The following is a 13128-nucleotide window of genomic DNA, read 5'->3' as shown; positions in this document are numbered from 1 at the left end:
TATCTAATACTCTTTTCTCCTCCTATTTTCCCAACAACAATAACTCTGTGAAATGAGATGAGAATGACTGCCCCAAAGTCACCCAGCTAGTTTCCAGGATTAGGGCAGAACTAGAACTCACAGTCTCCTGGTGATTGGCCCAGTGTGACCCAGCCAGCTTTCCTTACTAAGGCAGAACTAGAATAGAATAGAATAGAACAGAACAGAATAGAATAACAGAGTTGGAAGGGATCTTGGAGGTCTTCTAGTCCATCCCCCTCCTTAAGCAGGAAACCCTACATCACTTTAGACAAATGGTTATCCAACATCTTCTTAAAAACTTCCAGTGTTGGAGCATTCACAACTTTTGGAGGCAAGTTGTTCCACTGATTGATTGTTCTAACTGTCAGGAAATTTCTCCTCAGTTCTAAGTTGCTTCTCTCCTTGATTAGTTTCCACCCATTGCTTCTTGTCCTACCCTCAGGTGCTTTGGAGAATAGCTTGACTCCCTCTTCTTTGTGGCAACCCCTGAGATATTGGAAGACTGCTATCATGTCTCCCCTAGTCCTTCTTTTCATTAAACTAGACATACTCAGTTCCTGCAACTGTTTTTGATATGTTGTAGCCTCCAGGCCCTTAATCATCTTTCTAGCTCTTCTCTGCACTCTTTCAAGAGTCTCAACATATTTTTACATCGTGGCGACCAAAACTGAATGCAGTATTCCAAGTGTGGCCTTACCAAGGCATTATAGAGTGGTATTAACACTTCACGTGATCTTGATTCTATCCCTCTGTTTATGCAACCTAGAAATGTGTTGGCTTTTTTGGCAGCTGCTGCACATGGCTGGCTCATATTTAAATGGTTGTCCACTAGGACTCCAAGATCCCTTTCACAGTTACTACTATTGAACAAGGTACCACATATACTGTACCTGTGTATTATATGTAATGCACCCAGACTAGAACTCACATTCATTATGATTGGCCCAGTGGTGGGTTTCAAAAATTGTTCGAACCTACTCTGTGGGTGTGGCCTCCTTTGTGGGAGTGGCTTGCCACCCATGTGACCGGATATGAAGATGCTGACGACACTTGTCAGAACCACCTTAAATTACCTCACACACAGCACTGGCATGCATAAGAATATGATGTAAACTTGTTTTTTACAAGGCATCTTTGGTTTGCGTTAAAACAACTTCAATACACGCAATGTTCTGATTGCACCACAAACGCAGTAGTCATCCTTACCTTTCACAGAGGCACTGAGTTTTAAAAAATATGAGCATGATAGTGTAGAATAAGCATATCCAAGGACCAGTGGTGGGTTTCAAAAAATTTTGGAACCTCTTCTATAGGTGTGGCCTGCTTTCCGGGTCCACTGGTGGAACCTCTTCTAACTGGTTTGGTAGATTTGACGAACCGGTTCTACCAAATAGGTGCGAACTGGTAGGAACCCACCTCTGGATTGGCCCCAAGTCACCTAGCTGGCTTTCATGCCTAGGATGGGACTAGAAACCATTGTTTCCTGGTGATTGGCCCAAAGTCACCCAGCTAGCTTTCATCCATAAGGCAGGACTAGAACTCACAATCTCCTGGTTTCTAGGCCACCATCTTAACCACTACAACTGACTACAATTGACTCTCATGATGAATCTCTTCTCTCAAGAACTGTTGTCTGATTAAGAAGATAGATTTTCATGTGTAAACCCCATCCTCTCTAACAGGTTGCCCTTTGACTGCAGAATGTCTTGCTCCTTCTTGAACTTTGGAACATTTATTAAAATATGCCAATTCCGTTAAGCCACAAGCTTTGAAACACATTTCTGTTCCACTGGTAGAATGACAGAATAACAGAGTTAGAAGAGACCTTGGAGGTCTTCTAGTCCAACCCCCTGCTTAGGCAGGAAACCCTACACCTTAATGAAGAACTAAGTTTTAATTTTCAGTCCAGGGAGAATATTTATTCCTAATGAGAGTTTACAGTCGTTTGTTTGTTTTGGATTGTTGACATTTTTTTCTTTTTTCCCTCTATTGATTTGTTCTGTGTTTAATTTTGTTGATTTATAAAGGTAGGGAATTGCACACTGCACGTAATTGGCTTTGATTGGGGAAGCTTCTAAGCCTTGTAAATAAATACATAATGGCTGATTAAATAAATAAATGGAAGAACACCGCACTCTGCCCATGTATGCATCTCTACAATCCTATTCTTGTTTTAAAGAAATTCCAAAATTAATTTAAAAATAAATAAATAAACCAAACAGACAAAGGGCATTTTATTCAAGGAAAATTGTGGGGTTCATTTTTAAAGGAGAGAAGCAACTTAGAACTGAAGAGGAATTTCCTGACAATGAGAACAATTGATCAGTGGAACAGAATTTGCCTCCAAAAGTTGTGAATGCCCCAACACTGGAAGTCTTTAAGAAGATGCTGGATAGCCATTTGTCTGAAACGGTATAGGGTTTCCTGCCTAGGCAGGGGGTTGGACTAGAAGACCTCCAGGGTCCCTTCCAACTCTGCTATTGTATTGTAAATAGGTGAATTTAGGTAAATAGGTGAATTTAGGTAAATAGGTGAATTTAGGCTTGCACCCTCAATGGTGTTTTACTGTTATAATATAACCCCCCCAAATAAGCCCTAATCAAGACTCTGCCCACTCCAGGGTGCACGGGTTAAATTAAGCTAGGGTGGGTGTTCTGACCCCCTTCTCCATCCAGTAACGAAAGCCGAGACAAGCGTAAAATGGAATGTCCTTTAATTAACAAGACCAGAATCTCGGTGGCTGAAAGCCAAATAAACAAATAGAGAAGGACTTTGGCAGCAATTCTGACAAACCTTGGCAGCAATGCAAACAAACTCTGGCAGCAATCCAGCCTGCCAAGTTTGTTTCTCTTTAGTCAAAGCATTGACTTCTGCAAGAAGGGCGTGGCACAAGCAGTCTCTTTTATAGTCTGGGAGAGGAGCTTAATGACCATCAGCTGAGCATAATTACCTCCTGTAATTACATAGTTGTTCTTGACTGCTGAGTAGCCCTTCGACGGCGTGCATCCAGGAACAACTCACAGTTGGTTTCTGGATCACTCTCCCTTGTCTCCTCCCCACTGATCCAAGGCTCGGGTGCCACCTGGTGGCCAACCAGTCTCTCTGCGCCCTGCTCGGAGTCGGAACCCTGTCCAGAGTCCTCCACATCCTCCAGGGCCGACTCATAGGGTTCCTCGCTGTCGGAGTCTGGTGGCAGCTCCAACGGCTCCTGCCGGGCCACAACAGGTGGGGATGGGGAGATGGACAGTTGCAGCCAGGTTTTGCCCACCCCAACACCTGCCTTGCTGGCCCATTTCTTCTACAGCATTGCTGGCTCCAGAAGAACTTCCTGAAGGCCTCTGACAGCGAAAAGGGGGCGGGGGGCGGAGGGGAGTGATGTGCACAAGTGAAGTGAGTCAGTGGACGACACCCCCCATGAAAATAAGATCTGGTGCCTTTTTTGGTGGCAAAAATATATAAGACAGGGTCAGGAGTGGATTCCGGCTGCCATTACTACTGGTTCGGTGCCCGAAAAAATTTGCACGCGTGATCTACACACGTACAGATTTGCATTTAAAATGATCTGCGCATGCGCAACACATTAAAAAGGAATAAAAATTACATTTTTCAATGAAGATTGTTCTGCGCATGTGCAGAACAACAAATCAAGATGGCACTGCCGAGGATAAAACCAGTATGGTTACTTGTCCGCCGGAGATACTACCTATTCAACCGGACCGGACCGAATAGGTAGGAACCCACCTCTGGACAGGGTCTTATTTTCAGAGAAACACGGTAGGAAAAGTTAAGTTTTGGTCTCATCTGTCTTTGGGGAAGTGACATGTAGGATGGCGATTGCAGAGATGCTATTAAACACACACATCCCTGCCTTCCCCCAGTCTATGCTTGCACAAGCTCTCTGCAAAACTAAGAGATATAAATTCAATATACACAAACTACACAGTGACACAAAGGCATGCCTGCCAAGCTCATGTGAAGTTCATAAATGGATACGGATCCTCATTCAGATAATGTGTAAAGTGAACAATCAATACCCAAGTTCATTAAAATTCTAAGGTTACTATTGATGCAATTAGTGTTTGGTTATCTATTTTGCTAACTGCACATAACCCCTTCTCCCCTTTTTTTGACATTTCGTATTGATAGATTTCCTGGCAGTATCTGGGAGATTTCCAATATGACCTTAAAAACTGCAGTTAGTATGGCATGCGGTGAGTGATAAGCACCATCAAAACCACATTTTTAAAAAAGGAGTCGGCCTGAAACACATTAGAAAAGTTTTAAAATGTCAAGTATTTTTAAAAGGCTAAAGTTTCCCATTGTTTTGTTCCAAATGCTGCCACTTGTTCAGCGTTGGCAGTGATGAAATCTCTTGTCAGAATAGTTACAGGGAGGAATTTTGGAGGCCTTCGCTTCTACCACTTATTTGCAAATCTTCTGAAGGCAAAGTTTCACAAACTGCTACTGAGATAAGAATGACACAGGTCCAGCCAAGGGTGGGACAACATTTATATGTGTTCGCCTTTAAATTATGTACCAAGCTAATTGATCATTTCTGAATGAATTCATGATTAGAAATACATTTTCTTTTTGTGTTCGCATTTTCTAGCCGAGTTTGCAACAAAGTTTTCCAATTAAATCAAAGGCATGCATTGTGGAAACTTGCACTCAAACTGCATGCAAATATGGTTTTTTTTTTGAAAATGTGAACATCACAGGAATTTAATCAAGGAGGTGCTGCCCATTCTTAGTTCCATAGGTAAGAGATGATCAGGCTAAGCCTGAGGGTGGGTAAGGATTTGTTGGATTTTCTATGAGCATTGGTTGGAATGCAGTACTACAGGCTAACTCCCTGCTCGCTCCAGGAGTTCGATCCTGAGCGGCTCAAGGTTGATTCAGCCTTCCATCCTTCTACGGTCAGTAAAATGAGGACCCAGATTGTTGGGGGCAATAGGCTAACTCTGTAAATCACTTAGAAAGGGCGGTAAAGCACAGTGGAAGTGGTATATAAGTGTCAGCCTCTACATCACTTTGCTTGCTATCAGCTGCCATAGTAACGGGGAGGGAGGGGGTTTCGGTATTTGGGAGGGGAATCGTGCTGGAGGAGACGAGGAAGGAGTTTTGTTCTCACCATCTTCTACGCATGCTGAATGGTCCTATTTAGGTCTGGTCAAGGTCAACTGTCTCTGCATACCAGATGGATGAAGCCAGGGACGTGCAGGGACGTGCAGGGACGTGCAGGGACATGCAGGGACGTGCAGTCAGGGGAGGCAGGGGAAGCAGAGCCTCACCACTGTCATCATCAAAAGAAAAAAAATGTAAAAAGAAAAAGGCCAGAGCTGAGGTCAGGCTGAGCTAGTTGCTACCAGAGTCACCATGGATGACTCTGCTTAGTGCTTAACTGTTTAAAAAAGCCTCTAAAAAAGTGCCCTCTACAGGAGGAGGCAGGAGAATGACGTACCTCATCTAGTCTGACTTTATGATCACATGAGCAGAGTTAAGCAAGAGTTAAAAGCCTAAAAATTCCTGACATAGATAAGCCACATCATTCTCCTGCCTCCTCCTGTAGAGGGTGCTTTTTTAGAGGCTTTTTTAAACAGTTAAGCAGAGTCATCCATGGTGACTCGGGCAGCAACTAGCCCAGCCTGACCTCAGCTCTTGCCTTTTCTTTTTACATTTTTTTTTTTCTTTTCATGATGGCAGGCAAGAGCAGAGTTGAAATCCTCTCTGAAACAGCTAGAAAAGGTACGTGTGGGTCAGAGGGAGGGGGAGGAATTCAAACTTCATCCTCCTGGTGCAACTTTGTGTATGTGTGTGTGTTTGAGAGAGGGGGAGGGAGGGAGAGAGGGAGGAAGGAGGGAAGGGAGAAGAAAAAGAAAAAGAAAGAAGGAAACTTATTTGGCAAAGGAGAAAAACAAATGCTGTTGCTTTAAATCAGAACTGAGCATGTCTGGCTGTGGAATTCTGGGAGTTGAAGTCCATAAGTCTAAAAAAAAATTGCTGCCTCACCAGCCATAAACCTCACCGCACGTCACTGGATGAAGCCACCTGAAGATGCACCCCACATGACATTGGAGATTGGACATTCTCCTTGGGGTTGTTGGGGGGAGGGATTTGGGTGAACCTTTGATATGTACAATTTCACTCGTTTAGTTTCAGATCTTGCTTTACTTTCGTTGTTTTCACTTCATATCCAGTAAAAGTACCTTTTCTCTAAAACAATGGAGTTGGGGGTTTCCTTTCTTGGATTTTGAAAGGAGGCACATCTGACAATAAGTCTAAGAGCTATCACTACTGGGGCTTTTGTTTCTATAAGCCACCTGGAGTCGCCATGAATGAGTGGGAAGGCCATGTTCATCTTCCAAACAAACAAACAAACAATTTCATAAAGGGTGCATGAAGACACTCATTAAGGCTGTGGAGACTTCAAAAATATTTTAGAAGATATATTTCAGTACCAACAAAAGAGCATATGTGTAGTTTGAGGATGAACTGTGGACTCTTTAGTGCTGTCTAGGCTGGCATTGAACTGGAACCTAGTTGGATAATGAAAAATTTGTAAGAAAACAACCAAACTCAGAGGGCACCAAGGACTGTACAGATATATTTTGTGTTGCTCATAAATATAGAACCTTTCTGCTCTTCATTAAAGGAGCCTGACTTCTTTTTAGGTGTCCACCTGAGACTCAAAGTAAAGCTGTAGTTGCTTTAAACTTTTGACTCTTTAAAACAGCTGCATTTCCTCTCCCGGAAAGTCGGAATATAGTTTTTTTTAAAAAGGGCAAGATGACAGTCACAATTGCGCAACTGAAACTTGGTTTAATGAAGAATAGAGAACAGTGATGTCCTTTCCCTGTGAGTCCCAAAGTACTTTTTCCAAATGACATAAAACCTTAAAATTTTTAGGAGGGAGGGAGGGAGAGAGGGAGAGGGAGAGAGACAGAGAGAGAGACACAGACACAGACACACAGACACACAGGCACAGACACAGACAGACACACACACACACACACACAGACAGACAGATGGACGGAGACACACACATAGAGAATGATTGTTAGACTGGTAGTATGTTTGTGAAAATGAGCAATAATGTGTACAAATGAGACACATATACATCTTATACAAAATGTGCCTCTCATTGGCACCTTCTCTATAGTAAATGTTGTATTTTGCAAAAAAAATGAGTGAACAGCTTGTGTGGTTTATTTAAATAAGTTTATATCTTGCCTTCCAGAGAAAACAAGCTTCCAGGTCTGAGATCTGATGGGGGTGGGGAGGAGAGAACTATTTTTTGTCTAAACAGATCAAATGAAATAAGGGAAGCTAGAGGATCAAAACTTCTGGAATTCCTTCCACCATCATCAACTCTTTTCTACAGTGCCCAGAGGAGATATCTGCAGTCCCTTCTATGTAAAAATAATAATAATAGCCCCATGCTGAAGCTCTGCATGTTCATGTATGTGGCTCTACTTTCTTCTGTTGCAAGTCTGTTTGTAATGTTTCGACATTAGAAAATGAAGAAGTTAAAGTACTCTAGGATTTCAGAATTCAAGCAAAGAAGCACTCGCCACATACTGTAACACCCCAGATTTAACAACTGCTGGTAAGAAAGACAAAAAAATAAATAAATCTGGAGAACCTGGAAACAACACAAGAGAAAGAACTGGAGAGAAAATCGCAAACACGCAAAGACCTGCAAATAGAAAGTAGAAAGACCGTGGCAAAAGAAAGCAAAGATAGTACCGATAGTGATTGCGTGCAACTCCAAAATCTGCAGCACCCAAGAGCCATGATGGCACAGTGGTTAGAAGACAGTATTGCAGGCTAACTGTGCTCACGGTGTCAGGAGTTCGATTCCCTCAATCCTGACTGGCTCCCGGTTGATTCAGCCTTCCATTCTTCCAAGATCGGTAAAATGAGGTCCCAGAGCAGTCCCAATAGGCTGACTCCGTAAACCGCTTAGAGAGGGCTGTAAAGCGCTGTGAAGCAGTATATAAGTCTAAATACTAGTGCAATTGACAACATCACCACCAGTCAATTGCAAAAGGCAGCTTCACTTGGTAGAGCTTACATCTTGCAACACTACCTTTAATCCCACAAACCACAACAACATCTGCCGATCTGTGGGCTGCCACAGAGAGGAGGGGGGTAAAGCTATTTTCCAAGGCACCTGAAAGCCAGAGAATGAATAATGGATGGAAACTGATCAAAGAGAGATTCATCCTTGAAGTAGATTCCTCTAGGGAGAGTATTTTACAGGTACAGAAACAAAACTGAATTCTGTACCATGATGAAACAGAAATAGGACGTCCACAACTAATAGCAAAAGTTAATCTCAGCAATCTGCCATCATATGGAGATTACAGGTAGTCCTTGAGTTACAACAGTTCACTTAGTGACTGTTTGAAGTTACAATGGCACTGAAAAAAATGACTTATGACTATTTTTCACACCACATCCCCATGGTCAAGTGACCAAAGTGTAGGCATTTGGCAACGGACTCACATTTATGACGAACGTGGTGTCCCCGGGACATGTGATCACCTTTTGGGATCTTCTGACAAGCAAAGTCAATGGGGAAGCCAGATTCACTTAACAACAGTGTTACTTAATCTCTCCCCTGGTATAGCCGACAAAGCTAGGAGAGCCCGTGGCTTAGAGGTAAGCAGCCCGGGTTTGAATCCCAGAAGGGTATGGCTAGCTGACGAGAGCTAAATAGCTTGAAATAGATCTATACTAGTTCTCCCTTTATTTCTTTGTTGGTTATTGTAAATTTAACACAGAAATAGTTTGGTGAGAAAGCGACTTCCTGCGAAGGTTCTTGGATTGGGGCTGAAAGGTGAAAGCGGAAGCAGTATGCACTGTCCCACATTTGGGTAGACTAGGTTACCCCGATTAAAAAATCCTCTCTAACGAATATTTACCACATCCAGAACTTTGTGGTTCCTGTAGTTTTGACTTTCTGAATCTTGCAGTGCAGTTTTTCACAGCCACAAATGGATTCCATGGGAAATGTGCTCACAAAACTGTATCCAGTGGCGAAAATAACTTAGCCCGGTGCATTATATTAAGAAATATGGCTTGCAAAATACATCTATTAGGGGGGAGAAAAGGAGCACAGATGAGGAGACGTGCTCTGGAAATTATGCCTGGATTTTCAGGTGGTACAGGTTTGTTTTTTGCTGCTGTTCTTAATCTCACACTGACAGACAGATGGGAGAAAATAAGTTTGGAAAAACGAGAGACCGAATAAGGCTGCGATTGATCAAAAGATTCTTCATTTCTCTGTCTATTACTCTCTCTCTCATAAACTTGGCACATAACCAATGGTGGTATTCAGCCGGTTCGGACTGTGTCGAGTGAACTGGTTCTGGCGACCTACGGGTGGGCTGCCCCACCGCTCCACCTCTTTGCTGTCCTATTTAGCCACATTTTCTAAGCCACGTCAGAAGTGGGTTCCTACTGGTTCGGCCCAGTTGGGTCGAATAGGTAGTAACTCGGCCACCCACGCAGCCGAACCGTTTGTATTGTCAGCGATGCCATCTTGATTTTTGTTTCTGCACATGCTCAGAACAATCTCCATTTCAGAAATATACCTTTTTCCTTTTCTCTAATGTTCTGCGCATTTTTATTACATTTTTTAAGTGTAAATGCGCATGTGTGCAAAAAGATTTTTTTGCATCGAACTGGCAATAATGCCAGTAGAAACCCACCTCTGAGCCACGTGCATGCATGCAAGTCACGTGCATGGGCCAAGTGCATGCGTGCAAGCTGCACATGCTCACGAAGTGAGTCTGCATGCTCACAGTTTTGGTGCATGCTGAACGGGTGGTAAAATTATGTGAAATCCACCTCTGCACAAAACCAATTTCACTTAGGAGTGGATGGAGACTGTAACCCAAAGGACACAGCTATTAAAAAAACCCCCAAGAATTACCTATTTGTATATGCATGTATGATTGCGGTATTCTTCTTTCCTCGTGATTAAGTTGATAAATGCACATTTTCTCAAATGTATTGAGAGATAAATCCTTACAAATAAAACTCTATTTTTTTTTTAAAAGGAGCTATCCTTGCCTGTTTTTCTTCTTCTTCCAGGAATACAATACTATTCATCTAATTTTTAAAAATGCTGATGGGAGCCAGAATTCTCAAATAAAAAGTCCTCAGATTACAACAATTCATTTAGTGACCATTCAAAATTACAACGGCACTGGAAAAAAACTGACTCTATGACCATTTTTCACGCTTACAACCACTGCAGCATCCCCATGGTCACATGATCAAAAGTCAGTCTCTTGTCAGCTGACTCATGTTTATGGCAGCTGCAGTGAGCCTGGGGCGTGTTTCCCCTTTTTGCAACCTTCTGACAGGCAAAGTTAACGGAGTATCCAGAATCACCTAATAACTTTGTTACTACCTTAACAATTGCACTGATTCACGTAAGAACTTTTGCAAGGGAGGTCGTAAAACAGGGCAAAATTCACTTAACAAGTATCTCGCTCAGCATCATAAATGTTGAACTCCACTGTGGTCGTAAGTCGAGGACCATCTGTAATTTATTATAAGATAAGGTTTTCTCCTCCCTTCTTTTTCCAGACAAGGCTCACTGCGAAAATAGTTCTAAAATAAAACTTTTATCTGAAGTGTTTACTATTATTCTAGAATATCATTCCATTTCTTGGGGGTAATTCAACACTCGGGTGGTAAATCTGTGTCTTGATTTGCATTTTCTAATTGAATTGCTATCAGGTTTCTTGCAAGACTGAGCAACTGAAAAAGGGGGGAAAGTCAACCTTGAAATGCTCAGTTTCAAAACAACATTTGGATGACGTTTGGTGGGTTGGGAAAGGGATTATTCTATGGGGCTGTGAAGTATGAAAAAAAATAAGTTGTTGATCATTGAACATTTATTCAATGCCAAGTCAGTGCCAGCATTGAGAATGGCACTGCGAGGCAAACAATACACTATATTATCTTCTAGTTTAAATTTTCCATTAGTTGCCTTCACCCAATGTTCTAATCTAGGCTAAATTGGGAGAGGAGAGTTTGGCGGTTCAGTATTCTCATTTATTTTATTTTTATTTATTTGTCCAATTTATTTGCTGCCCACCAGTGATGGGATTCAAATAATTTAACAACCGGTTCTCTGCCCTAATGATTTCTTCCAACAACCAGTTCACCAAACTGCTCAGACATTTAACAACCGGTTCTCCTGAAGTGTTGCGAACTGGCTGAATCCCTCCACTGCTGCCCACCATGCAGCTCCATTTGAATGTGCTATTATAGGAACCCATCCATGTTGTATGAACCAGCTTTTATTATCTTAATAATAAGCTCAGGCTTCAAACGTTGTGTGTGGTGGAATCTCAGCTAGAATGGAGAGAGGTGTTAAGAGGGGCTTAGAGTTTAGAGCTGTGTTGGTGAACCGATGGCTCTCTCGGTGGGCAGGCGAGCTGTTGCCCCAGGTCAACTCCACCACGCATGCACACGCACCTCCCGCTGCCTGGCTGGTTTTTGGTTCTCTGTTGCGCATGCACGAGAGGTGGGGCGCATGCGGGAGATGCACGTGGATGTGCAGGGGCTGGGGTTCACACGATCATGCATGTGGGTTGCACACATGCATGAGGTGCATCGGGAGGGCCATATGCACTGTATGCATGGGGAGCTGGGTGCATGCGGGAGGTCAATTGCATATGTGCAGGGGAGCGGGTGTGTGTGTGTGTGTGGGATCACTGGTGCATTGCATTGTGGGTGCAGCACACAGAGATGAAAAGGTTAGCTATCATTGGTTTAGAGTGTTTGCACTGCAGAAAGTGGCACGGGCTGACCTTCCCCCCAAATCCTCGAAACCTTATCTGACCTTTCCTAAGAGAACCCCCCCCCCCTTAGAACCGAAGAAGCTTCTTGGATGAGAAGAGAAATATTTTCAAAGAAAACCAAAAAATCAAGAAAACTTAGTTGCTTTTTGGAAAAACATGACCTGGTTGGTTGAGAATCTTCATAGACACTTTTCCTAAGCAAATAGCAATAGCACTAAGACTTACGTATCGCTTCATCATGCTCTTACAGCCTTCTCTAAGCTGTTTAGAGTTAGCATATTACCCCCAACAATCTGGGTCCTCATTTTACCCACCTCGGAAGGATGGAAGGCTGAGTCAACCTTGAGCCAGTGAGAATCAAACTGCTGGCAATGAAGAGTGTGTTAGCCTGCAATACTGCGTTCTGGTGAGATTCTTGTAATATAGGCGCGTAGCAATAAAGCGTTCTGCTCGAGACGATTCATGAGCGGCTCTGGCTGCTTTCGCCTGGCATTATGTGGGAACGCAACACGTATGTTGTGTATGTTCAAGAGAAAGGCCGTCCAGCAAGACTGCCTAGGACAATCAGGGCAAAGGAAAATGGGTTTGGAGGATTAGGTGTGGTGAAACAAAGCCAGGAGAGAAGCAGCAGCCATCGGCATCACAGAATCACCGAAGTGGAAGAGACCGTTTATATCATTTAGTCCAACCCTGCAGAAATCCAGATCAAATCATCCATGACTGATGAGTGTCCCTTTGGAAGATCCAGAAGGCAAATCAGACAGCCTGACTAAGAATTAACCAGGGCATCGGAGCTAAAACAAACCAAGGTCAAAGAATAGATAATATATCTGCAAAATGCTACTGTTTGAGAAAGGTTCTGTGGAGAGAGAGAGACACTCTTTCTAGCTCTTCCTGCTCTCTTTCTCTCTCTTCCTCTCTTTCCCTCCCTCCCTCCCTCTGTTCTGACCTGGGCTTCCCAAGAGCATGAAGCAAACTCCTGGTCCCGACAAAAAACCCTTTTATTAATTTACTGTGAATTCTGCTCATTCATATCCAACCAAGTCTTTCAAGGGAGGATTTACAATCACAAACCTTATCTGGCTTGGAGAAATGCCAGGCCGATATCTGAAAAACTTGGCAAGGAGTCTCGGAGAACCACGAACCAATTAAGTGAACTAATTGTCTCCTGCAAACTCCACTCCCCTTTTGCTCCTCTTTTATTTCCTCTGGGAGGGGCCATTCATCATCTACCTGTGTCCTTACTCCCAAGTTGATCCCTGTTCTTTAGCTGTTCCCTTCA

The 13128-nt window shown here is 43.0% G+C and overlaps 1 protein-coding gene across 1 annotated transcript in view; it reads right to left on the bottom strand.

The window, feature by feature from the left end:
- The window catches only part of CDH4 (cadherin 4), a 425687-nt gene that overhangs the window by 368920 nt on the left and 43639 nt on the right, over positions 1-13128 (bottom strand). The gene's annotated exons all lie outside the window — the stretch shown is intronic.

Source organism: Thamnophis elegans, chromosome 5 (assembly GCF_009769535.1).
Source record: "Thamnophis elegans isolate rThaEle1 chromosome 5, rThaEle1.pri, whole genome shotgun sequence".
NCBI classification, from domain to species: domain Eukaryota; kingdom Metazoa; phylum Chordata; class Lepidosauria; order Squamata; family Colubridae; genus Thamnophis; species Thamnophis elegans.
Note: the sequence above shows the minus strand (reverse complement) of the source record. Positions and strands in the feature narration are given on the sequence as shown.